General features: G+C 47.7%; 1 protein-coding gene across 3 annotated transcripts in view; it reads left to right on the plus strand.

Annotated features, from left to right (window-relative positions):
* The first annotated feature begins 6,788 nt into the window (after nt 1-6,788).
* LOC121590889 overlaps nt 6,789-26,902 on the plus strand; it is a 107,809-nt gene continuing 87,695 nt past the window's right edge. The window contains exons 1-2 of one of the 3 annotated variants that reach the window (XM_041911027.1): nt 6,789-7,055; nt 8,067-8,527. The gene's annotated coding sequence lies outside the window, so the exon portion shown is untranslated. The remainder of the gene's footprint in view (nt 7,056-8,066; nt 8,528-26,902) is intronic. The other 2 variants (XM_041911029.1, XM_041911030.1) reach the window with 2 other exon arrangements.

The following is a 26,902-nucleotide window of genomic DNA, read 5'->3' on the forward strand; positions in this document are numbered from 1 at the left end:
TCTCGATTCGTTCCACACAAACAAGAGCTCTCTATCTTGTTATGGCATCGTATCGTATCGATGTTCGTTTGAAAGATGATTACATTCTTCGGTACGGGCCCCTTTTTGGAGGGTTTCGGGATGGCATTTGCTCAATCGGAAAACATATTGCATACGGGGCACGGTGGCTTTCCGAGACTCAATTACAAACCACTCCACGGCACAAGTACATCTCAACGGACACCTTCGGCACGCCGGGAACAAATCTCGTCCCGGGAGCGGTCGTCCAAGTATTTCATGTCCGCCAGAAGCAATTTTAGCGCCGGAACATTATCGCCCGTGGGATCGTGTTGCTGCTTGTATGTTGGGTTTTGAAAATTGAATGTTTGAATTCAAAATTAAACAACAATCGATGCAGCATTCCTTTGTCCCGTGCGATGCTTGCTTAGCTTAGCCAAACGATTACAGCGTTTGCGTGCCCGGGCGGTACGTGCTGCAGTGTACATTCCGGAGCGGACAAGTGCACAACCGGATCCGGTTCGGGATTGTTGGAAGCATGGCTGAAGGCTGTACATTTTGACGGTGCCCATGCTTTTCACCCAAATTCCATCCTTGAGCTGATCCTAACAACCAGATGCAGTGCGATTCTATCGAATCGTGCGTACTGCTCCAAAACAATGGAGCTCACGTGTCGTAAATAATAAGCACCAAAGGACGAATTTTGGAGTCTGGAATGTCTCCATCGGTACACAGGAATTTGTAGGCACACGAGTGTGTGTGCGTGTGTGACATGTTTGATAGCCTGATTGCAAGATTAAACATTCCGCTCGATTGCATGGCGGGAATTTGGAGTTTTTGAGCTTTTTTTTCCGGCCACGGGACAATTCGACTGTTCTGCCGAAACGGGTTTTCACCGAAAGTGGCCATTAATCATGCAGCATAATTGGTAGATTCTAATTGTTGCCAAATGTCGCGATTGAGAATGGTCGCACACGGTGTTGCAAACGAGCATGCCGTGAAATGCCAAGTGATGGAATTTATTACGACTGGATGGCAGCAAATCCCCGGTGCGGTTACGTGTGTACAGGGGTATCGCTCTCTTGTTTTTCCATTGAGCCAAACATTCAGCACCGATTCTGGGCCAGTTTGTGTGCCCTCTCTTCAGGCGCACAGCGACAAAAGTGTAATTAAAGCGATATTCATCTCTGGTTGAGCAAAAAGAAAAAGGACGATGACGAGGCTCGATGACAGGAGCAAATATTTATATCTTCCCCTTACCCCGTACTTCCTCCTTGTGATTCTTTCCCCTTGATTTGTGTTTCCTCCGGACGGTTGGTGTATAGCGTTTGTAGTGTTTTTTCTTCCATCTCTGTCACTCTTCCCTGGTGCCATTTCCCTCTCAATCTGGTGAGTGAGGCTGAGTGGTTGAGATCCTTGTAGGATGTTTTTTTCCCTTCTGCTGATTGCTCGTTCGCAAAAAGGTTTAACAATGGCAGGATTAACGATCACTGTAATTAACAGAAGCCTAGAGGCTGCAGAGGTTGTTAGCGGCGACAGCGGCACGGTGATCCTGACAGCAATTCTGCAAGGATGGCAGAGCATGGCTGGAGTTTTGCTGCTGGGGTGTGGCTGGCCAAACCGGAAGAAAGGGCAGGAAGGGGTCCAACAATAACGATCCAATTTCAAGGGCTTTATACAAAAGGGGCGTGTGTGTGTGTGCATAGCCGGCAGAAGGGTTTGATGGCAACCTGGTGATGACAGCGTCGCAGTAGGCGCGGAACCCTGGTCGCTGTTTGCTGCCTTGCACAGCAACGCAGCTGTCAGATCAACAGGTCGCGCGGTTGGCAGCGGGTCGCCGGGCACGTATCGTGTTGTGGTGGAAGAATTTGGCCGGTTGTGATGTTTTGGGAACGCGATTCGATCAAACCCGTGTAAGGCATAGTGGTGAGATTTTACATTGCAATGGAATATCTCCCTAAACAAAACGAAGTAAGAGGTGACGCTCACGTTACGCTCACGTCACGCTCATAGGTGACGCTTGCTCACTATAGGATCTTCCTGAACGAAAAAGTTACTCACTATAGAACGGTTTTGCTAACCAACTATGGGTGCTTGGATGATTTTTATTTCTTTGCGGTGTTTCCATTCTCCGAGACAACAAGCAATGGTAGCGTGATTGAATCATTGAGGCATTCAAATTAAAAGACATTAATGTTTTCTTCTACACACGTGTTGAAAGTGTATCAATAATAATCAAATTATTCCCAGTGATTCTAAATAATTATGTGGTAGAGATTCTACCACGCTCCATGCATTTTATCATGCGTAGTAGTGTTTTATTGTGTAGTTCAAAACGTTTCAATAAAAAGACTTGCTTCGAACTATCATGTACTTGCTTCAAACCATCATCCACGTGCAGTCAAATGCTTGCTTGAAAGGATTGCAAAATCGTACGCTTCGAACGTTTAACAATTGCAATTTTTCATTGTACATTAACCCAAAAATGCTGGGTACCATGCAAAATAGTGAAACCATCGGAGCTGCATAACTAGGACTAAGTGAACAACTTTAAAACATGCATATAATGGGTTTATATTTCCCATGGATCGGGTCTCCATACGCAGATTGTTGGATAAGGCTAAGTACGAGTTGTGTTAAACATTTGGAAAAAAAATTGAATAATTGAATTTTAATATTTTGTAGCGGGTTCACGGAGTTTAGTCGTTCGGCTGTGTCGTTACCAGAAGAACCTAACCTAGCTATAATAATTCCCAATTATTATGGGATCAAGGTTGCTACAATTTATTCATCCATTGAAAGTATATCTTGCGGGAAAAACAATTGTATGGTTCAGCAGTGGAATTACAACTGAAATGCACTGTAAAACTGAAATGAACAGCAACTCCTATTGGGAAAAGTAATGGGATAATAATATACACGGAATAAGGACATTCCTGGGTCAGGGGTTCTTTTTTATATGAGCAAATGATGAAGCTACAAAGTTAAATGAAGTTAGTTTAGTTGTTTTTATTAGCATTTAGCACTCCTGAATATCCATGGCTGCTTGGTACACAAATAGTCTTGCAGAAGATGGGGCACGGGTCAATAATAAGCCGTGACAGTGAGCCCTGTGGATGGAAGACTCGGACCCATATTTCATATGAACATGTCATGACATTTAATAGTAGCTATTCCATAAGTTCAGAATGACTAAATTAAATTTTCGTATGTCCTATATGGTTGTGAAAATGGTCAATGATAGCGGAATAGTCAAACATCTTCTTCTTTGCCACAACAACCGTTGTCGGCCAAGGCCTGCCTGCGCCACACCGGGGCTTGGTTTTTAGTGACTTTTTGATAAACCATAGCCGGATTTTAGTCAGTCATACTGGAAGTTGAACCCATGATTGACATGTAATTAAGTCGTTCGAGTTGGCAACTGTACCACGAGTCCAGCCGATAGTCAAACATAGTGAAAAAGAAAGTGGACCACGATTGCTAATGTAATGGAACAACTAACATTTGTAAATAAGACAAAAATATGGAAGGACTATGAACCGGGATCACAATAGGATGGAAACCTGTACCAAGATAGCAACACGATCATAAAAAATATCAGTAAATAGACATCAAGAGAGAGCAGGAATGCTTACCTACATGTTTGAATGAAAACATTTAAATGTGCCCTCCAGTTAGTATACACGTCTTAGGTTCTGTTGCTTAAACGTGCAAACGGGCCAAATTAACTAGTGTTATCAAATGGCGGGTGGCAGTGTTTCATACGGTACATCTGCTCTGTGTGTGTGTGTTTGTTGGAGGTACCGTAGTGGTAGTGAGTTGGTAAAATATGAAGCCATCAAGATGGGAAATAAAAACAGAGGGCGAATTTTGATGTACGAAAGATTGGATGCTAACAAAATGTTGACGCTAGTGCAGTTACACCTCTTTTTAACCTCCGTCTAAGTTTGCTTTTATTTTCATTCTTCACAATCTCTATTTTGTTCGCTCTTGTTGTAGCTGGATGGTGTAAGAAGGTCGGAGATCGTTGTCGGAACCACCATGTCAAGGTGGGTTGAAAACACGGCTCGCGACATCATTCGAGCAATTAATCAACCCGTGGCCCCCGTGCCTGAACAAATAGGCGCGTCCTCCAGGTGAAACGAAAGGTAAGGGTTTTCCATTTTGATCTGCCACAGCCGGCCTTTGTGTGTTTGTGACTGTGAGCCGAAGAAAATTTAGATGGACGGAGGACAAATACAGCATCCAGCAACGTGCAGTTTGTTTTGAGTCTTGAAATTACCTCCACTCTACCCAGCGTATGCGTATGTTTTATTCAGCGTTGGCGGATCGGGTCCGCCAATTTGTGGTTTGGGTCTGCTGGGTAAATACACTTTCCTTAACCCGCTGGAATTTGGTGCTTTTGTGGCAGCGAAATGATGTTAAACGTTTTCGGTAAAACAAAAGCGTGATGAAGCTATGTTTGGAGTTTTTTTTTCTGTAGCACCCTAACATAATTACATATTAAGCGCCACAAAAGCTGAAGTTGTACTTTTGAGTTGAGTTTTATCGTTATCCTTCGGATTGCCGATTTGATGGGTTCGATTCCTTCGATAAATTGGGTCATAATTTCACCTAAATTTTCCCAGAAATTAGAGCTTCTTCTCCTCTCCCCAATAATAGCATCCTCACTGTTTCCAATTAAGTAAATGAAATGAACCCAATCTTCACTTTTGGCCCCTCATTTACCACTCATAAATAGAAAATGCAAATAGCATCATTTGCCATCACCGAATCATGCAAAATAAACAAAAAAAAAAAAACACCTCGAAGGACGCAGCTCCATTTCATTTCAAAACCGCCAGAGACCGTGCTTCATCCCAAAGAAGAGAAAAGAACGAATAATACTCCGACATTCCATTAAGTATCGAAATTGGGGAAGCCGAGGGCACTCCCCGCTCCATCAGGCTGAATGGAGTCCTCATCAATTCTGAAAGCTGCGTTTTGCAATTTCATTCATTCCTCACAGCTCATCGAATTAATGCGTGATTTTTTCTCCTCACCACCAGCAACCCGACCCACCCACCCGACATATCGCCCCCTTTTTTTTGGGTCAAACAGACCGAACACACTTTCCGATACGATTCCGCTACCGTGGACGCGGTCGCGATCGATCAAAAATCGGTGATAGAATGTCAAAGTTTCTGGAGCACTTTTACGGTGGCGTTAACTTTCGCTCATCTTGCTGCAAACGGTGCTGCGCTGTCAATCAAAGTGCCGCCGATAATACCGCTGGGGGGGAAAATTCAGGGGAAGAGAAGCTGAAGTTTCGTAATTCGTAAGAATGGTGCGGGACGGTTCGAAAGTTCAACTTCGGTCGGGTGGGTTGGGCGAGGAATCCTTACCATGATTCGGTTTCACGCGTCCGTATTTTATTTCCATCCCTTCGATCGAAATGTTCCGCTGTCTAGCGCACCGCACCACTTGCCCGTGTGTGCCGATATTGCCGGAGTGTCTTTCGAACGGTGGATCATTAACAGTGCGGCGTGCACGAGGCGTGAAGGCTGCAAGCTCTCACGAAGTTGCGCTTTACTCGATCCGATATTCGTACCCACGAGGCCTATCAATTAATCTCGGTTCGTTGTCGATAGTGAGGCACTCGCCGAAAAAAAAAACAAGCGAAGAAGAAACAATATTGCTGTTCGCTTATATACTGCAGAGATTCTGCTTTTTGCAGTAGAGGAAATGATACCCTTGTAGTAAAAATGAAACATCACCATTCAATTTCATCAAATCATCCAGTTTAAAAGTTTTTTTTCATTTTGCGCCGTAATTGTTTAGTATGTTTAAAATGATCAAAATCAACCAGAAACCCACATTTTCAATCATCTATGCTTTACCTTTACCTTTCCAAAATCCATTATCTTATCTTCGATGTCGCTAAAAACACACAGTAAAGTCCCGTTTATCGCATCTGTTCAAAGAGTTATGCTTTGATGGGGACCGCCGCGTTGTTGTAGCATTAACCCTTTTCTGCCTCGCCAGCTTTATGCTCACCGAGAAAGCATAACCCACCCTGCCTGCTGTGTGTTGGTGCGTATCAAGAGCCGGCGTATTTATGTGCCGATGCTGGCGGTCGGTCTCTGCACGTTCGGCTTCGGCGGTTCGGGCATGAACGCGTTTTCTCTCGCTCTCTGGCATTGCGTGTGTTCTCACGTTCATTTTTGTTCATTTCGATCAAAACATGATTTTGATTCATTTGTACCACTGTTTTCTGTTTTATTTTGTTGATTACTTTTTTATATTAACTATTCTTTTTATGGGTTATTCTTTAATAAAATTTTTAATTGTTGTATAATATAATTTATGTTGTTCTTGAGATGAAAGTAGACTTTGCTTTCCTTGTTCATTTAATGGAATATTTAAATACTTGTTTAAAGTATGATGCTAATGCATTATTAAGCCAATGATAATCTTAAACGTAACATTTAGTTTAAACTTGTAAGGCATTTGAAATAGTTGAAGTTTGTTACCTTCAAAGGATAGTTTTTCCTGTGCAAACTAATTTACCAAACATATATTGTTTAACATTAAAACGATTCAAATGCTCTAACAAACATGTTAGCCGGTGGTGCAGGCAGCGTTCGTTCACGCTTTCCAGCGTCGTGCAGCCCGAGTGCGCGTGCCTTGGCCGAACGGAACACGGTTACGAACGCGCGTTCATCGCGCTTCTCTCTCCGCGGGTCCAAAAGTGCGATGCGGCCACGCCGGTGCATTCCGTTCGGCGGCTTGAGCCTTTCGCCAGTGCATGAAGAAATGCGGCTCAGTCTACGTAAAACAACCGCCAGGGAAGGTTGCCGTCGGTCCGCCCGTTCGCAAGCGAAACAACGCGCTGTGTGTGTGTTTTTAAAGCAGCCACACGAGTTTCGGAACTTGGTGGCGAATGTGTTTTGAGCGTGGGGCGTTTGTCGTTCGTCGCAGCGATTGAAAGCATGTTTTGTGTGATTGTGATTTTAGAAGCGTGAACGAGAAAAGTATGCATTTTTGTGCGGTGTAAGGTGTGCTATGAGTGTTGCTAGGTATTGCATTTGTTTTCATGTTTTCATAACCATTAAGAGAGTATCGAAAAAAAAAAACGACAAACAAACATATGTTGTTCTCTCACCACTCCTTCAGCTCCTGTTTCCAAAGTTTCCCCAAGTAAAGGAAACGATCGTGAAAGGGGAAACTCGGAGCAGGGTGGCAGTTGAAAGTTTGCTTTCTTGCGCCAACGGGTGGCGATCTCGATCGACGGGCGAAGGTAGCTAGTAATTTTTGTGTGGATCCGGTTTATCCCCCCGCCGAAGAAGCTCACCTTGGTGAAGATCTTCCGTGAAGGTGTGTTTGTGGCGATGGTTCGATTTATGCTTTGTGCGGTTCCCCACACATAGCGCGCTCCCAAGCAAACGTGTGTATTGGTGAGAGTTCCACGCCGGGGCACAAAACGCTGCGATGCGTACACGCTGCGCAGAAAGAAGCGCTAAAATCCGAACACAAACATCATAATCACCCGCCGTCGCAAAGGGAAGGGCTGTGGGCTGATAACGATGATCGCATGTTGTTAAACTCCCCGTTTCGTACGTTGAAGTTTTGGAAAAATCTGCAACGCAAGCATCATCGCTGGCTGCTGTTGGCGCACACAGTGCAAGCGAGTGTGTAATGTGCAATTTTGAACCGGAAACCGGATTGTAGCTGTGCTTCGTTCCGTGGGCGCATGGGGGAGTCGCAGCTTTTAGCCCGAGACAGTTCCAGCAGGAAAAACCGGTTTTTCCTCGACCAACCCCGACTCGAGGTTGGTTGTTGCTAATTTCCCCCTTCGGTAAGGTAGCCGTCGATCGTCTCGGGGGGTTGTTTTTGTTGTTGTTGTATTCCTGTGGGAGTTGATAAAGCATAAAAATTGCAGGCAAACGTGTAGCTCACCTTCGATCCTGCACTGATTCCACCCACCTTTCGTGCGGCAAGAGAAAGGCGTTCCATCCTGTGGCCCGAGCACAGAAAGAGTGCGCATACTTTTGGGTGTAGATGTGTTTAATTGTTTCTCGTTTTTCCAGTTGCTGCAGTGTGCGTGGTTTGGTGAGCGTGTGAAATGCTCGTTGTTTTGCTATCCGTGCAGGACACGATCGTCCATTGTCCTGTTAGTGTGTTTCCTCCCCCCCCACGTGTGTTGAGTGTGATTATGAGCTGTGTTGAATGCTGATTGTTGAAAGAAACGAAGTGCTTAAAGGTGACGGTGGCAAGTGAGAGTGTAAAGCGAGCAAAGCGAGCTCAGTGCCACGGCATAGTGTGCCGGGAAGCCTTGTGCCTGGTGGAAAACTGCATTTTTAGTAAACCTGATTCTGATCCGCCTGTCAACTACCGGCTGGAAGTGAGCCAACCCCGTTCGAATCCGAAAGACCCTTTCCACCCGGGGTGTGGAACGAACCGAACGTCACCATCGCAGCAGATCAAAAGGCGCAGACTAACAACAGGACAGCGCTGAGAGAGAGCGAGAGAGAGTGCTGGACATCACAAGGTATGGAAAAGTTGATCGTCCTGCCCGTGCTGGCGTACGTATGGAGTGAACAATTATCGCATTACATTTTTAATTAACCCTACCCCCCCACGGTAATGGAGCATAATGACACACGGTTGAGAGGTTGAGTGTGTGAGTTAACCGTTTCTTTCGCGTCGGCGAGTTCTTGTTGCCTTTCAGTGCAGCCGACCCGCCAGGAAGGAAGGACCTGTGCTGTTGTGCTCAGCAACATTACCCGACAGCGCTGGGACAATCTTATAAACTATCACTTGCACTCACACTTGTTTGGGTTATTTCTCTCTCATTTCCCGGAAAATACCAGTCCCTCCTAGTGAAAGCCCATGGGCAAAGAAAGGATTCCAATCACTACCACTAAAAGGGGTTTTCTTGGCAGATGAAAAGAAAAAGAAAAAAAAAACAGTGGCAGCAGCACTCCATGACCAACATCAACCAGCTGGTTTGGGTAGTACACTGCACCCCCGCATGCCGGAACGTCTATCCAGCGGAGGGTGAAAAATCTGCCACGAGGTGAATCAACAAGTGGTTCCCGGAGATTGCTCGCCTCACTGTGTTCGTTTGGAGCCCAAGGGCGGTAGCCTTCCATGCCAACGGTACGGTAGGGGTTGAACGACAGACAGGGACGACTGGAATGGGAAAATCGAAGGAATAGGGGTGAGTGCCGGAGAGTTTTGTTTGATGTGCTTCGCACGTTTTTTTCCAGGTGTGAGGCGAAAGTAAAGCAGCCACTTTTTGGTGGCTGAAAGATTTGTTTGTTTTGGCGGGTTTCATTAGTATTTGAAATAAAATGTGCTAATATGCGGTATACAAATCATAGTTTTTAGAACGATCTCTTTCATGAAGTGGCCTTTTTGACACTGCCATGGGGGTAATGAATATAGAATGAAAAACAGTTTCCTCTTATGCTGTTTGCCGAAGGTTGTTCACTCTGTTTCACTTTCCTGTGAAAAATTATTTATTTCGTTCATTTGTTTTTGGTAAAACATGTTTTCGATCACGGTCTCCTCCGGCCCCCGCTGTTGCACTGTCCTTTGATTCCATTCCCGATCGGTCATCCTGTCCATCGCCGGTCGCTCCATCGGGGCGCACTCTTTTCGAGGAGGCACTCGCTTGAATCTTCTCTGTTTTTTCGCTCTCTTTGTGCGGCGTTCTGTCGTGGCTGTGTTTCCTGCGCTGTTTTCGAACCTGCATCGAACGGCAAATTATGCTAGCACCACCATGTTTTTTGTGCGTGTGCGTTTGTGTTCAGTTCCGCAACGCTCAAACGAAAAATTACGCGTGAAGAAGAGCCACAGTTTTGGTGAGTTAGTCGAACTTTTATTTTTGGTTCGTTCGTTTTCTGGTGCTTTTGTTTCGGCCGGGCGGTCAGATCGTTGAACCTTTTGGGGTGAGCATGTGCCCCTGCTGCCAGCGGCCCGAGCAAACGCGCACATACAAGCATAATTGCGGTCCGCGGTGTGTGTGTGCGTGTTGTATTATTCGCAGGTACGCTTTGTTCGAAGTTTTTTGGTGCCCTATCCGGTTCGGTGCTTTTCGCCCTGCGAGGGGCGGAAGTCGGCAAGACGCTCGATAATGGTCGCTCGGTCCGATAAATTAGTGCTCATGCGTTGTGGGCTGGTTGGATGGTGGAGTCCCGTGGGCCCAAAAACCGGTCCCCCACCCAGAACGATGGCACGCGGTTTCGGGTGGACAGCAACGACCGTGGCACCGAAAAGCGCATTGGAAGGTGTGTATTGGACGCTTTGGACAAATGGTTTTCACCCTCCAGTTAATGGAGGTGGCCAGTGTCATTGCACTTCCACTTGGATTTAACAGCTGGATGGGAAGGTAGCCGACAAGCCACTGAACATGTCAGTTCCATAAGATGCATTGGACAAGATTATCTAAACATCATCCCGAAGGTGTCAACTTGTTTGGGATGTAAAATCCTATCGTCCTATAGGTTCTAGGGGTGTGTATCGATGCAGGGAGAGTGTGTCTTGATGCACTGCACTTAAATGTGGCGATAAGTTAATGACCCTATAAATACGGCATCCCGTACCTAGATGCCAGAGATAGGTCGTCTGCTTTTGACCGCCTAGGGATGGCGAGCATAGCTGCTGCTTTAAAATCGCTTTGATTTGATAAAATTGAACGTAGAATGTAAACAATGAAGTGCTTTTGCCCATATTCAACTCCCAAAACTTTCCCAAAGTTCAGCCCAGGTTAGGGAATGTTCAACGAAATAGATTATTCAGCACAGTACGTTACATCCGACCCGCCTCTGCTGCCGACGGACGGTGTTGTGTACGGGCGCTCGGACCCGGCCCCGGCAATAGATCAAACTTTGCCATCCTACCGCCACAGTCACAGTCGTTTAGCTAGTCAAAAGCTTCGACTTTTGACTTTATTGAGTGAAGTGCGCTTCACAGACACGGTGCAGCACGTTACCGAAAAGCGCTCCGAAGGTCAACCTGTCCGGTAAGACAAGCGTGAACTGGACGGGAGCAGTACGTGTCGCTCTAACGTCCGGTGCCCATCTCCGCCGAGCTTAATGGTAGAACCGCTCACGAACATCAAGCCGGTGGAACGGTGCAGAAGTTTGTCCGTGTTGGCCTGTTCCGTTCTCGGCGAGGAAATAATTGTATCCGATTTGTTGTCATATTGAATATTGCATTTCTTTCCGGCGCGAGTCCGAGAGGCGAGGACTATCCTCCGTCCGAAGTTTTTCACTTCCGGCCACAGCGTCGGAAGTTTTCAATCAACTTTATGGAACTTTATCCTACCCGCGCTGGCCCGTCCAGCATGGCCTTTCGCTCTGCCGTCCGTCTGGCAGGAGCATTGGCACGGGGCCCAGAATGAAGTAAAAAGCAACCAGGAAAGCTTTAAATATTTAGCCACGTCGGCTCTTGAGGGCAGAGCAGCACGTACGGTAGCCATTTTCCTTTGCCGATATAAGAGAGAGGGAGAGTACTGCAGCACTGTGCGCGCGGGCTGATGCCCGTGTTTGGTCGAATAAAAGTCCGATCCGGAGGAAAAGTACACTCCAATTAAGACATCTTAAGTGAGCGCAATAAATGTTGCCCAAGAATGATGACTCCCGCGTAACGTCCGCGAAGCATCGTACTGAAATCCTGCAGCGCGAGTCAAGTCGTGAAGTCAAGAACCAAAGAAAACTGAAAATGAAAAGCCATCCCCGAAGATGGACGAAAAGCTACTTGGCCCCAGCGCAGCTGCTGGTTCGAGTGCTGGTTGCAGATCTGTTGTTGAATATTTCATTGTGGCGCGCTGTTGGCGAAATGGATTTTTCACTTGCTTGTTCATCGAAGTTCCCGACGCGTTCGCCAAGCGTCGTACTGCCCCTAGCCCCTTTCCGCACGGAAACCGGAGGTCCTTTGGTTGGGCTGTGCCAAGACGGGACAGTAAGCTTTGCACTGTTGTGAGTGGGAAGTGTTTGCCAGTGGATATACCTTTTCGGTTGTCACGAGAGACTATGTTGCTTTGTTGCTCCAAATCATTACTTCTTGTGACGGGACGCTGTGCTGTGTGGGCATCCCATGTCCCAAGATGAGCAGCCGACTCACACTGAGACTGGGTTGGAAAATCGACTTTACTAGTCAGCCAGTTTGTGTAACGAGAGGATGGAGAAGTTTTTCAAAAAAATAAACTCGCCGGGTGGAAACGTTTTTGGGTGAAAAGAATTGCAAAATTGCATTTCCCGAACTCCCCTGGTGGGGCACGTTTCGTTCACCATTTTTGACGTTGCGCGTTCCAGCCACGTGCCGGGTGTAAAAGCTACAACCTGCTGGCACGGGTTGCCAATTTTTTTCTCTTCACTCTGGGGCTTTATTGTCTGTCTGTTCCCCAACCGGTGGAAAGTTAATTTCCCCATCAAATTGAGCGCCGGACTGCCGGGGGAAAAAATGGCGCATCAAATACGGGCAAAGTGATGTGTAAAGTTTTTGCACTTTCCTTCGTTAAGCTTGCAGCGTACGTATTTCGTGCCGCAGGAGATTCCGGGAAGCTGCTCCATCGGTGATCATGATCGTTAGGTAATGAGAATAATGACGATTTCCATCCAGGGAGCGTATAATGCCTTCACACTGACACTGACATTCCTCCATCGCCCGGTGTACGTTTTAAAGCGCAGCGAGTGGCAGTCTTTAATTTCGCTCCACCCCGGGTTAATTACTTCTGCACATTTCGCAGACCCCACGACTCGCGGTCGCGTCTAATTCGGTGCGATGTTGCAAACGAGTCGCTCGCTGATGCGTTCTTCTTGTTCCACAATCACTCTCCGCCACAGAGCAAGCACAGAACTCTGCTGTGCTGTGTCGCAAACTGTGACGACCCGAAATGAGATAATTTCCCTTTGACGTGCCATCGAAACAACTTCCACCCCTTTTTTTTGGCGTGGCTTGGCACCGAGGGCCGAAGCAACCCAACCGCCGGTCGGCTATTTCGGTGTTGCAGTTTTCTTCTCGTCTCGAATTTTAAGACGATTTTGAAACCACAAAACGAAAGAATCCAACCGAATGAGGCCACGGCGGAGCGGATTGTGAAGAACTGCAGCGTTTGTGCCGCTGCACGAGTCGCCAACCGATGGGCCGATTCTGCGTTGCCGCACCGGTGAGCATGGCGAACTTAAAAGGTCCCTCTCCTCGTTACGGGCGCATATTCTTGAGTGCCCTTTTGTGGCAACAATTAATGTTGGATGCTCTGCGCAGTCGAGTTGCGGATAAGTTGCTAGAACTTGGCAAAGGTGAAGATGTGATGGTGCTTACGTTCGTATTGAGTGTGCTGTGAAGAGTTTTGTGCACAAACTTATCAACTAAACTGAAGGGATGTGCTCTCCTCACATAGCGCATTCGAAGTATTGCTTCACTGCAAACCCGAACCGTGTATAGAACGTTGATCACGACGCTTCAGTGTTTCAGCGCTCTTCAATTGCCGCTCGTCATTCTTAAGCGTTTGTGCGAAGAATTTTGCATAATTAAAACAGTCCCCATCGTTTCTGCAAGTCTGCGAGCGAGTAGGTGTCTGTGAGCGAGCGAGAAATTACATTACCATTTGTCACGACCGAAAACGGGGAGGTGGGAAAATCAAACACACTTTTATCGAGGTTTTGTTGCGGTTGATGAACTGTTCTTCTTGGGTTATTTTTCCTCCCCCCAAAACGATGTACTCGAAAGGAGCGTTCGCCAGAGAGGACTTCTAACAGTCGTTAAGAGTTGCGTTTCGTCTCTAACGAAGTCAACCGGTAAACGTGGTAGTATTCGTTCCGTTTCCACCTGATTGCAGATCTCTCCAATAGCGCGACAAACTGGAACGTTAAAACTCGCTAGTTTCACTGCGCGCTTACTCTATCACGGCATTCGAATGATATTTCCCCCCCGGGGCGGTAGGATGTGTTATGAAGTAAGTTTAAAAGCAAAAAAAAAGAACCATTTGCGTAGTGTGTGTTTATTAAAACCGTTCAGGCTTAATTAATCGATCTGTGCTGGGGGTAGGGGGAACCAGTGCACCGCTAATCTCCGGTAGTCACTCCAGTTTCCCGTTTATGACGGGTGCTGTTGCCGTCTTCGCACGCCCCGGTTCGCCTCACGTACGGCTGCGTTAGGCCGAATGCAAACACAAGCATCCGGAGGAAGGCCACAGTGTATGTGCATTTCGCTCCATTCGCTCAATCAATCATGGCCGCAAGCATAGACAGCCCTGGCTGTGTTGTGCTGGTCGACAGTTGGAAGCGAGCGAAGTTCCGGTGTTTTCGACCGTTCCGCGAGTGGCTGGCCGGTTGTCAATTAGTGGATCGATTTCAGCAGCTTTCCAGTGAAAATTATAGGCTACTTTTACGCTGGTAGATTTTCTAGTCCTTCTGGTTACTAGGAAAAGTTTGTATGCGTGTTTGTCAGTGTTGTTTTACTGTTTGCTGCTTACTTGCAACGGGAGTCAGTTGTCAGATGTAACCGGTACGGATGTATTTCGGGTTGTCTTTTTTCACGGTTCCAACACTTCACTGCCACCCGAATGACAGAGCTAGACGCAATGTGTTGACTGTACCCAAATGAAAGAAAAATATGGTTGACTGGGTACATTCATCTCCATCCAAGCGTACAGCAGCGCTTATTTAGCTTGTCCGGTTGTCCGACATTCTTTCGGAAGCTTGAAAAAATGTAACAATTTGACGCATTAGTGATTTTTTTCCTTTTTTTAGCTACGGTTTAGGACAAAGCTTTACAACAAATTTCCTTAATTTCGGGGTAGCATTGAACAATCGGTAGTTTTTGTATGAGGCAAATCGATTTTGTAGTTCATAATTTCGCTGAAAGTAAATTAAACTATGCGCAACAACGTTATTAGGGGTGCATTTGACACCTTTTGAATTAAACCAAATAAAATATAGCTTGCGAATCATAGCCTAAATGTCGTTTTTTCCATCCGGTAGATAACAAACGCTAGATAAAGTGCCCCCCGTGTACCCAAAAACACATACACGTCGTTATCGATGTTACGCACGAAACACTGACAGTGGTTTGCTGCTTCTGACGATGCAGTGTCCCAGCGGACAGCGACAGGAACCTGCTGACAGGACATAGTACGAGCGGTGTTTGTCAATTTCCCGTCGCTTTCATGGTTGTAATGGCTGGTACGACGGTGTACGTGGCACGTGGTTAGCATGGTTGACCTCTTTGGCGGTTGTCACCGCTTGGGACGACGGTACACTAGACACCGCAGGCTAGCGCTGGTTGGGACGGCGTGTTTTTCATCGCCAGCCCATACCATGCCGGTTCCGGGGTGCTTTCATTTCATGGTTTAGATTGCTTTTCGTGCTGCTCTTTTGTCGGGGAACTGGGAAATGGCTGGTATTTTTTGTGTTACGGGATGAACGAGCAGGGAAAATGAATTGTTGTGCGCTTGGATTATTCGTTAGTGCATTTTTATATTAAAAAAAAAGAAACATTGAGGAATGGTCTAAAAAAAGGATCACATTTTTTGTTTACACAATTTGATCGTGGCCTAAATATGTATACCGAACTTTGGCTAGGATTAACCTGTAACATTCGCAACTAAATTAGAGACGATTTGGAAAATAAAAACCTTCTCTATCACTCGAGGAATCGTTTACATATTGCATACTAATGATCCAATAACCGTGTGCCGTTCCAGCAATCCATTAACCCGACGCTCGAAGCTTATGTAACACGTTTGTTTCTAAGCAAGAAAGACAAGGAAGCGAGAATCAACCGCCTCTCTACCTCTTCCTTTTGGGAGTTGAATACATTTGAAGATTAATCTGCCGGCATCGGTGGCTTCGTGTTTAGTGGACACTCCATTAGCGCCGATCATATCACATCGGCATTTCGCGTGGTGCCTTCACTTCACTCTGGTCCCCCGTTTCTTTTGGGGAAAGATCGAAGTGGAAGCGAAAAAAAAAGAGCGCACAACAAAATCAATCTTCTCACTTGCGATGCGATGGGTGTGAGATCGAAAGTTGCTTCCCGCCCGTCCATTGATCCAACACGGGGGTAGACACACGATCAGCGCGAAGGCTTGGTCGCGATCGCTTCGATGCACTTTACCGAACGAAAGAGAAATTCGTTCCCGGGAATGCAAGTGAATCGATCCATTGACTGAACCATCCCAACGATTGGAAGAAAGCTGTTGCGCGGGGCAGGAAAGTAAAAGCAAGAAAAGTGACTAAAGAGGGGTAAAAAACAGTAAGATTGACACTGTAGAAGCCAAACCTTAAGTTTGTCTGGCTTGTTTTGAAGCGCAGTCGCTTGTAACGTCACAACAGCAAGGTTTTCGTTTGTTGGCGTGTCTCCCATACCCCTTACACGGGACGGGATCGGGAAGGAAATGTTCCACCCCCTCCTAAACGTCGGGATGGTCGGGTGTGTGGGTGTGTGTTTGGTGATCGCTGATGAAACCGGATGGCGGACAGCGACTGTTCGTATGGTCGTGATCGCGAGAGTGCGCTCGTGATTGCTCGTAAGTGCATGGGAAACTGTGTGTTGGCGAGAGCCAGCCCTTCGGAGGTTCATTTCGATTCCGTAACGTGACATTCGATGTGTTTGCCGGTATGCCGGGCTCACCGGAGCGCAACATGAAGTGAAAGAACTCACACCTGAGGAGCGTGTCGATAGGGGTGGAAGCAAATGCAGCTCATACATTTTTTGTTCGCCGGAGAAAAGAATGCCGGAACGACCGTACGTAGCATGGGAAGCGCCCTTAAGAACTCATTCATTTTGAAGTACTTCTTTTTTTTTTCATTCTTTACGGTGTAACGACACGTGCTTCTTCCCATCAAACTGCGGGCCGGTGCGTTGTTCGTGTTCCGTGGAGCGGAGTTCGTTCACGTGGCTACTGCTGCACGTTCTATTGCGCCCTGCTTGTTGACGGGCTCGGCACGGTGATGATGATGATGTTGTTCTCGCTTAAAACCCCTCACCAGCCATGATATATTGGCAATTTATCTTCACTTTTATGTGCTCCGTACCGGTTCATAAACTTCGGCCCGGAATGGGAACCTTGTACAGCGCAAGGGGGAGGGCAGTAAAACACAGTAAAACAACTGGTGCCAAATTCTCGGTTAAGATCGGGGCGGCCCCGGTTTGAGAACAAAAACCCGTGTCGTTAACCGCCTGCACGCTTTTAAGGTGCTGCCAATTTTTGGGGAGATGAAATATGTGCCGATTAGAAGCCGTTGTCGAACGGTCGTAGGCGCATTGGATCGCTAGAAGTGTACCGCCGGTGCGGAGTGCGTATGCATGCGTCTTTATTAGTGGCGGCAGCTGCTGCCATTGGTGCAACAACGTGAAGGAACCCCTTCGTATGTGGGCAGCCCCGTTTCGGGCCCATGTTGTTGGTGCGTTGTTTCACAAGCATCGGCGCACTGGGTGGCTGAATGGGTAAGTGCCGGAAATGTATTCCCCGCGGATCAATTAAGCGTGTCGCGAGCGGGGTGACAAATCGGTGGGTGACGTTCACCTTTCAACAGCTGCGATACATTTATAATATTTTTTTCGAAATGAAAATTCAACATGAACCACGCTATACACGCTACGAACACGGGTTGTAGAAAACAACTCCAAATGCAACTGTTTTGTTTTTTGCATCTGAACTTGATTTTGAGTGCAGCTCAACGGTCGTGTGGCGAAGTATTGGCTGTACAAATTGTCGGCAATTTGAGCTCATCTGTCTGCAAAGTATTAATAATTGCCACCTTCAAGGTCTCTTGCGGCGTGCGGTGTGCGCGTCTGCAGTTACGTACCTCGGTGCGCAAAAGACCATACGCGAGGCGTTGTGGTCTGCGCCACGCTAATACCACATGCAGCATTGAACCACATTTCACTTTTGGTTCGTTCGTCGGCTCAGCTCACAGAGTTCACCCAAAAGCAGATGAAATGGGCGCGCGAAATGAGTTTTTGGCAATTGTGCAACGGATCCGACCGCCACCGATTCAAACGAAGGCGCACGGGCACGGCCATTGGGGGGATTATAATTTCAATTTGCCGGTTCGACTTTTACCCACCATAGCGGAGTGCGGGGCTTTTTTGTTGATGTTGCGCTGACTCACGGCTGGGAAAGAAAATGGTTAAACGATCTCAGCCGGGTCAGGCGCGTTGGGCCAATTGTCTTGGCGGCCGGTAGCGAAAATCCCTGCCGTGCGGGCAAATAACGGGCGAGCAAAATTGGCCACATCATTGGGGGGATTTTAAGGGTCTGTGGTAGTTTCCCCTGCCGACGTGACCTCTTCAGGCTGGTTCCTCTAAACGCGGTTGACCTTTTCCGGTTGGAGGGCGGACGGTTTGCCGAATCGTGTGTGTGTGGAGTGTGTGTGGGATCTTCTCATCCAGACAAGCACGCATCTTGGCGGCGTCCAGTTATTAAGTACCGTAAAGCGACCGCTAATGAAGACCGCCAAACGTGCGCGCTAATTATGCACACGAAGTAGTTGCAACGTTTTGACAGTTTGCTGAAGGTGCATCCGACGCAGCTGCTCCGTACCAGACGGGGAGGTGAGTGAGCGCGTTTGGGAACGCCACAGTGCACGGCCCGCAGTCGCTTCCGCCATGTGAACGATTTCCCATTCGCACGCAATTAGGCACGACCCGTTGGTAATTTGCTGTCGAACGGCATGGGCAAACAGGCAGTGGTCGGCAACCGATCCCAACCAACAATCGCCCAGCAATGCTGACGTTGCATCTTTTCAATGCCAATGCGCGTGAAGGCATTGTGTGTGTGTGTGTGTGTGTGTGTGTGTGTGTGTGTGTGTGTGTGTGTGTGTGTGTTGCTTAGTTTTATTTTGTTTTGTGTGGCGTTTATTTATTCCGCTACCAGCCGCACACCGGTTAGGGATTGCATGATTCGGTCGATTATGATTTCATATGTTTTGTGGGTGTGTGTGTGTGTGTGTGTGTGTAAGTGCATGTTTTTATGTTTTAGCCTCGCGGAAGTTTTCCTTTGGCACTGGCGGGGACGGCGTGGTGGAGCTGACAGTTGGCAGACAGGCGCTGTTGGCTGACTGTGGCTGACATTGCCGACGCCTTTTGGGACGAATTATTTATTTTGATGTTAATGACCGTGCCTGGCTGTGATGGGAGGATAGTGTAAAGAGAAGAGAAACAAACCGTTCATGTTTACTGTTGATCGACGAAAACCGAAATTCGGTGGAAAACTAAGGTTTTTTTTTTTCGTTGAGTTGATTGCTTAAGGGCATCGGGGACGATGAATGAACGCCTGAATGCTGTGTTTGTTTAAAGAAACTGTTCATGCATCAATTTGCTGCCATCGAACTCCAACAGCGATGTGGACGTTTGAAAAGTGCGTGCAGAAGACGCTTTGGATTCGCATACACGTTTAAAGTGAGCCGGCAGGAGCAGCTTTACGATTATTTTTTTACGAAACCTTGCATGTCCTAAATTGGCGCCGAACGTGGCAGTTTTTGTTGGCAGGGTTTTACGGAGAAAGGTATTGTGCTTTCATTGTGAAAGTAGTTTTCATCAGTGCATGTCAGGGTGGACTGTCAGAATTGGTTGTTGTTTTTTTTTTGCAGCATTTTGGAGCTCTCTGGACCTGGCAAACGCTCCTAACGGAGGCGCTCGGAACGTTAACAACAGGTAGGCATCAATCGCTACTCGATTGAGCCTATTATGAAAGGTATTGCAATCAGTGTTACATGATGCTCTGAAACCGGTGTTGAATGAACTCTGGGAAGACAATGCTGTGTGCACCAACCACCAACAAAAAAAAAAACAACCATCCCCAATTCCCTTGTGCTGACAACAATGCACCATTCCAGCCTTGACTGGTACGCTCGTTTTCCCCCGGTTGAGCAACTGGGGTTTGTGCTGGAACATTTTTGTTGTTGCTTTTTGACAAGTCGTTCGCTGCTGCTCTAAACCGATAGTAAGATTTATTAGCGAAATTTGTGCCAATTATCGACCACCAAGTTAGGTGGCAAAAGGGGCAAGGCCCGCTCGCGTGAGCCAGTTTCGGTCGCCTGAGTATTAACGCGTGCAAGGAAAGGAGTTGTCCATGTGCTGCAAAAAAAAAAAAAACTTGCCCCAGCGAAAGGTACTCGCCGTTGTATCAAATCGCGCTGGAAATGCAATGAAACGGAGAGAGAGAAAGAGAGATGGAACAACATTGAATGTGAAAAGCGGTAAGAATATGGCCAAGGGTGACGAAAAGTAGAAGCACTCGGCCCGTTGTAGATACCGGTCTTCCCAACTGCTCCACCGACCGACCAACGCAATGGTCTGTGGCGCGACTGTCTGTCAAAAAATCCATTTTAGAAAGGAAATTACTCTCGTTACCAGCAAACTAGATCTTTGCCCCTCCACCGTACGCACAGTGTGCTGGGATTGATCCCGTCCGTCCTCCGCTCCAAGACTGGACGCGTTCAGATCAGTCTCGTGCTCTGTTTACCTGCCGCGCTATGCTTTCGTCAGTGAACGGTTTCGGGCCGGGGTTTAGGAATTTCGGCAACGATTTGAGACTCGAGACAGTAAACAGTCTGCTCCGAGGTCCGACCTTGCAGAGTAGCGGCGTGGTACGTCCGCTGCGCCAGGGACGCAGAATGTTCGAATTAAAGAGGAACGATCTTAATGAAATTAGTGAGGGGGAAAATATGTACCATCTCACGCACACCGGAACGGGGAGATGCTTTTCGAGCGCTGTACATTTTCGAGTTTAATAGCGTGTAAAACAAATTAACTCTTCATGCCCGCGCCGGGTTGATTCATGCCCGGCCCGGCACGGCTCGGCAGTGTCCGTGAAATGCTGGCGGATCATGACGGGGTCGATGAACAAATTTGCTTTTTCTCCCCCGATCCAGCGAAGGCGCGTAGACTCGATTTCCTTCCGGAGCTAAAGCTGGAAAAAGTGTAATAATGCCCCCATTAACGCACCGGCTCGGCCTCGGTTCATTAATCATCGATTTCTTTCCCCCCCTTCTCTCCGGGCTGCGGCCTCTACACTCGTTATCCTATTTCGTCACCAGCACACGGGCGTTCCCTGTCGCAGCTGAAGGACGTTGGCAAGGTAACGGTGAAGGTGCTCGCCCTAGCGCACAGGTCACCACAACAAACTGCGTTGCGTTGCGGCACCATACAGGAAGACGCGAACGATTCGTACAATCCATTCGCCACGACCTTGATCCGGCGTGTTTCACGGATTTCCAATATGGCGCCGTGCGCTGAATGAGCATTAGTAAACAGAGCGAGCTGTCAAGTTTGACAGCTTTTGTGACTGGTGGCGGAGGGTGCAATGGGCAATGTTTACTTAGACACCACGTGGAAGCAATTGATTATCATTACGGCGTACGGCTGACATAATGAACGATCTGAACAATGTGTGTCAATGTGTGCCGAAAGGGGGTAAGATTGCCATCGGCCGTCAAAAATCGAGTCTTTATGAGTCATAAACCGCCGCTTGGAACGTGTGGTAAAAAGGGGGCAAGCAAATAAGTGAGCGACCGTATCTGCCCGCCCGACTACGTCAGCCCCTTTGCAGGCCTGTGCTCAATTTCGATTTCCACTTCCACTTTTTTTCGCCTCATTTGCCAAAAACGAAGTTTGATCTAGGCCGTTCAGATATTAGCGCTGCTATACAAATTGCGACGAAATCTAAGGTACACTGCGCTTTCGAAGCGCCATTTGCTGATTCGTAAGTATTTCTGGGTGAGCTCAACCCTGCCGGAAACGCCGGAATGGATTGTGTGCCAGTGGGCGATGTTATCTGGCGTGGCCGAAGGTAACGCTTGGGTAGAATTTCTGCAACGCACTCCGGCGGCATGTTGCCTTCCTTTAGCGAGACCTTACACCTCATTGAATTGCTTCTACGCGGCGAAGAAGTTTTGGTGTGGTGTGCTTGTTGGGACCCTTTTTGTTTGTTTGTTTGGAGCTAGGTTGTGAGAAGCAGCTGAGAATTGTGTTCTAAGCCGGATCCGAAGTTCCGGCGATGTGTTCCACCACCACCCATCACCAGCATCAGCTACAACACTGATGTCAATGTCGGGGTGTTAGATTCGCGGTTCTCAAAAAAAAACGACGTAAGACAAAGGGAGGAAATAGCGCGTTGAATACCATTTTAACATCAGCCTTTGCCACGGTTCCGTGAACAAGCTAGTGCGGAGATGTTACTACTATCTTACCGGCGAGCAAGCTGCTATGGGCAAGAATTTACGAGCGCATGGGAGCATGAGAATCTCATCGTTTTGACAACGGCAGATGCAGCAGTATGCTTAAAAGTAGCCGCACCGAAGTTAGCGAAGGCAAAACTACGCAGCTGTTACATGCCGGCCGGAAAAGAGGGTCTTCCAAAGTTCCGAACGGAAACCTCCTGCCCCAGTCAGGTGCGCTAGAAAAATTAGAACTGAGTAGATTTTTGTTGCGAGATAGATCCGTAATGTTATCTCCTCCGCTTCCATTGGCGGTTTCCGGATGCGTCGATTTATCTGCCGCGATCGCAAGCCGCATCTGTGGGGAAACGAGATAAGATCCGGCAGGCCTCGCGGGAAGCATTGTCTATTTGTTCGCGGCTGCGGCAGCAAGAACTACAAATGCTTCAACAGTTCTTTCGATCTCAGTGGAGATTTGGTGAATTGCTTCTGTGGCTGTATGCACCCGCGCGCGGTGTGATGGGTTGGATCGAAAGCGAAATCCGCTAATCCGTTGAATAATTGAAGACATTCTAAGAGCTCACTCAACCGTGCGATAAAATGTGGTGGATGACGTACTGACGAGTGTTGCTGTTCCGCTGGCCTTCCACGGGACGGCCAATGCCTTCAGTTCCCAAGCGTGGGATATACGTGCAAGAGTGTACCGTGTGTAACAAGTGATTTTCCCATCCGCTCCCTACTACGACGTTATGTAGCGCTGTCAGTCAGCCCACACCGCAATCGGTGGGGAATTTTGTGCGTGTGGGACTACCCTCGTGTATGAATTCTTGTGCAATGAAGTTTGTAGCATAATTTCTCCTAATCTCTGACCATTATCACCATCGTCGGAGGGGAGGAAACGAGGCGACCGACGGCAGTGGGAGCCACCGAACGCAAAGCTAAAGGTAATGATGATCCGACCGAATCGAGCTGGGACACAGTCACACGGGACTTCACGTGCGGATAACTAGAAGCGAGACTTCTCCCCCGCCCCAACTCGCTACCCAAATGTGCCAACTCAGAGCTAATTCCCGTTGCTGACTAACGGGAAACTTTGGGGCGTTGGAGTGTTTTCATTTGCACCTGTAAGAGCAACCATAGCAACACATACCGATAACATTACATGGGAACGCTCCCACCGCGGCCCTGCTTTAGAATGGCAGCGTAATAACAGAGCGATCCAGTCCAGAACATGGAAGGGCGCACGTGGGAGCAGCATAGCAGAAAACGGGGCCTGGAAGAGTGCTTTAAAGCTGGTGCGTGGCGTTGCCCGCTTGCACAAATATAACCATGAGTCCTGGAACGGGTGATGATAGTGTAATGCGATTAAATGTGTGATCGTTTACTCGGAAAGCTTAGCCAGCACCTGTGTCAGCAGGTGTGCCGGTACCGTGCGTCACCCATCCAGAAAGGGGGGGGAGGGGGGCGGGTACATCACTCCCGGCCGGCCGTCATCTCTCACAATCGATTGGTCCGATCCATCGGTCCGGTGTCCATCGGCTGACAGGCTGAAAGTCGGCTAACTGAAACACTCACACTGAACGTCACCACGCGTGAACTGGACGGCGCACCTTCAGCGCCAACCGTGCTGGAGCGTTTAGTGACATTCCACTCGCCGGGGGATTGCCGAAGAATGTGTGTTACCGGTCAGGGTAGGGAAGGGATGGCTGAGCGAACGTGTCATGTTCCGACGTGCTGGGTGCAGTTCGACGCAATTTCGCATATTGTTTTGCGGTTTGTCTGTTGGCGTCCGTCTTCAGTGGTGTAATAGCCAGGAGCGGCATTAGAAAGGCTGGCAGCACTAAACATATACCTGAGCTGATGCTTCTGAAACCATCAAGGAGCCGGGATCATTGTTGCGCGAGTGAAGTATAATCCCGATAGTAACTGGTAATGCTTTTAACTTTATTGAGAGGAGTACAGTGGGGGATATTATTATAATTATATTCCTCAGCCTGAAAATAGACGAAGATTGTAAGCAGTAATTTCATGTAGTAATTACATGTATCAGAATGTTTATGGATATTTCATTTTTTGATGATCCAATTCAATGACACAATGAAATACTTTACATCTCCCTACCATGTATGTTGAACGACCATCGATTGCTCTCACGTGACATTGCTTGGTCGCGTGAAAGCATCGCACTCCAACCACACCTCCAACACGGGCGACGTACACAATTTGTCTCCAAAAAAGAAGAAGCAATCGAGCCCTGTTTGCTCATGTTTCGATTGATACGCATCGTTTGTAGCGGGCATTTGCTAACGTAAACATTGCGCGAGTTTATGCGGACGTGTACGGCAGGCCAAGCCCACAACGGCCAATTGGGTACACTTGAACTCAACCACCGAAATTGTGCCCAGTTTTCTTTGTTTTTGTTTCGTTCCATTCGAGTATCGTGTGACCACGTATCGTACCTCAAAACTCATGCAAAAAGTGCCTTTCGATGCGGGAGGATGAAACATATCCTATATTTTAGCGTGGTTGGATGGAGACTGGTGGGGTGCCCGGTAGTTTTTTTACGACCAACCACAAACAGGGCTTGGCTTTCCAATGGTGGCATAGTGCCAGACAACTGTGTGCATTCGCGAAGGGTACAGCAGAAAAAAACACGGGGCATCGTTTCGATAACGAGCTGGCATTACAGTGGCAACAAGTGGCAATTTTTCACTCCATGATTTGGATGGTAAAACCACACAGTGTAGTAAAAAATCCAGTTTTCCCCTCCCCTGATATAGATATCACTAAGCAAAGATTCTAAGCTCTTTGCAGGGTGTTAGTATTGAGCGATGGTAAAATAATTGCAATCGTTACAACAATCTCCCATCGCATGTAAAAAAATGACTTTTTTTTAAAAGCAGAATGGAGCTAAAAAGGTTTCAACAAGAGCATAGCTTCGAATCACTTTACGATGAATTTTAAAGCGCTTTATCATAACCACCGCGCGAGTTTACAAGCACCACCACCGTGTGCCCGCGCGGACAATCAAAGCCAGCACGCGTTCAACACGCAGACAGCGCGATGTCCCTGCAGCGAGTGCAACGACACTGTGTTGCGTTCTGGCGCGCGCCGAACGACCATATTACCGCCAGCATAGAATGTTCTATGTTTGTCCCCCCTGCTTGTCACACAAAGCATAATGTGACGCGATCGTAAGGCAAACACGATGTCAGTGAGCGCTGTCGGTCGGATCGTTTGTAATTTTTTGTTGCTGTGCCATCCCGACACCACCATCCTGCGCTCCCCCGGGCCGGTCAACCGATCGCACAAGCGAGATCGAAAGCGATGCCAAAGGGTGCGCTCGGTTGCAATCGTGTTAAACCCGGTGCCGGTGGGTTTGTTTGTTTGCATGTTTGTTTGCCTCCGCGACTGTTTTCGACGCGTTTGCTGTGAGCAAATCAAGCTGTGGAGCTAACGGGGCAAATGGTTAAGCATTGAAAGGGCCCCGCGCAAACGGATGCGAGCAGGAGCATTTGCGAGCAATTGAGTGTTGGCAGCGTCGTTTGTTGGTTTGGACGGGACATCGGTAAGAGGGTGGATGGATTTGCAAAAGGAAGGGTTTAGTAAAATGCATTAGTTTTGTTTACATAAGTACATGGCAGCCGTTTGCTTTGCGTTCTTTGCTTATGTTAATCATACTCAAAGTTGAGCGAAAAACTGATTGTAGCTGTTATTAAAAAATAGTCATTAGTTGAGCGAAGTTGTTTGCTTCTTCGTTCACGATTTTGTTACATTTTTTACAACATCTAGCATGAAAAACATAGTAACAGAAATAAACTCCTATTACATGTTATCTTGTTCACTAACACGTTCGTTGTAGTTGTACGAACAATGCATGATTTAAAAACAATAATCATACAGCAGCAGCAATGCCGTTTAGGCAGCAACGGCAACTCACATCATCAGCCTCAGCAATAACATAAATATGAGCCACAAATGGGACGAATAAAAAAGGCACAGCAGCAAACATCCCCCCGTTGCCACAGCTACTTCATTGCAACATAGCTAATAAACCGTTGAAAGAGCTAAGTGATCGACGGTACGGGCGGGAGGGTAGGCTATCGAACGCCGCTGGGGCAATGCAGTTTTCCATGTGAAGCGGCACTGCAGCTGAGCAGAGATGGTTGACAACAAGCGCGACCGACGTATCCGTATCCCCAATCAACCCACCCACAGTCGGTGGGTGTCAAGTGCTGTTTTGAAAGCATTTTTGTGTAACGAAATCATACCCGATCGCTCACACAACACAGCACGCCGTATGTATGCCTTTTTTGTTGTTGTCGTTGTTGGCCTTCCCTTTGCTTTCCCGTGTGTGAGTGTGTGTCAATCGTCGATCTTGTTGATGGAGGGCTGCACGCCGCTGAAAGGTTGAGCGCAGCATGAAACTATATGCTCAATCGATGACAGCTGCAGGGAGCATAATGGCTGGTCGGGGTGTGGTGTCGCTCGAAAGCGTCACTCTAGAGCTCGGGGCTGGGATCGATCTCAGATTGAAAGAATGCACAAACGAATGACCCCGCACGGGCTGGTCGGCATTGGTCGCCATTGGACGATGATGATGGGGGGTTAATGCTTCCGAGGCCCATTACGCCACATGTGTGCGATGGATGCGATTAGCTTCGTGCCGTTATTAAAACCACTTTGTTCGCACAAGGCCGGATGCTGCAAGGATGACGGGACGATGCGGTTGGCAGCAGTTTTCACACTTT

Source organism: Anopheles merus, chromosome 2R, assembly GCF_017562075.2.
Source record: "Anopheles merus strain MAF chromosome 2R, AmerM5.1, whole genome shotgun sequence".
NCBI lineage: Eukaryota > Metazoa > Arthropoda > Insecta > Diptera > Culicidae > Anopheles > Anopheles merus.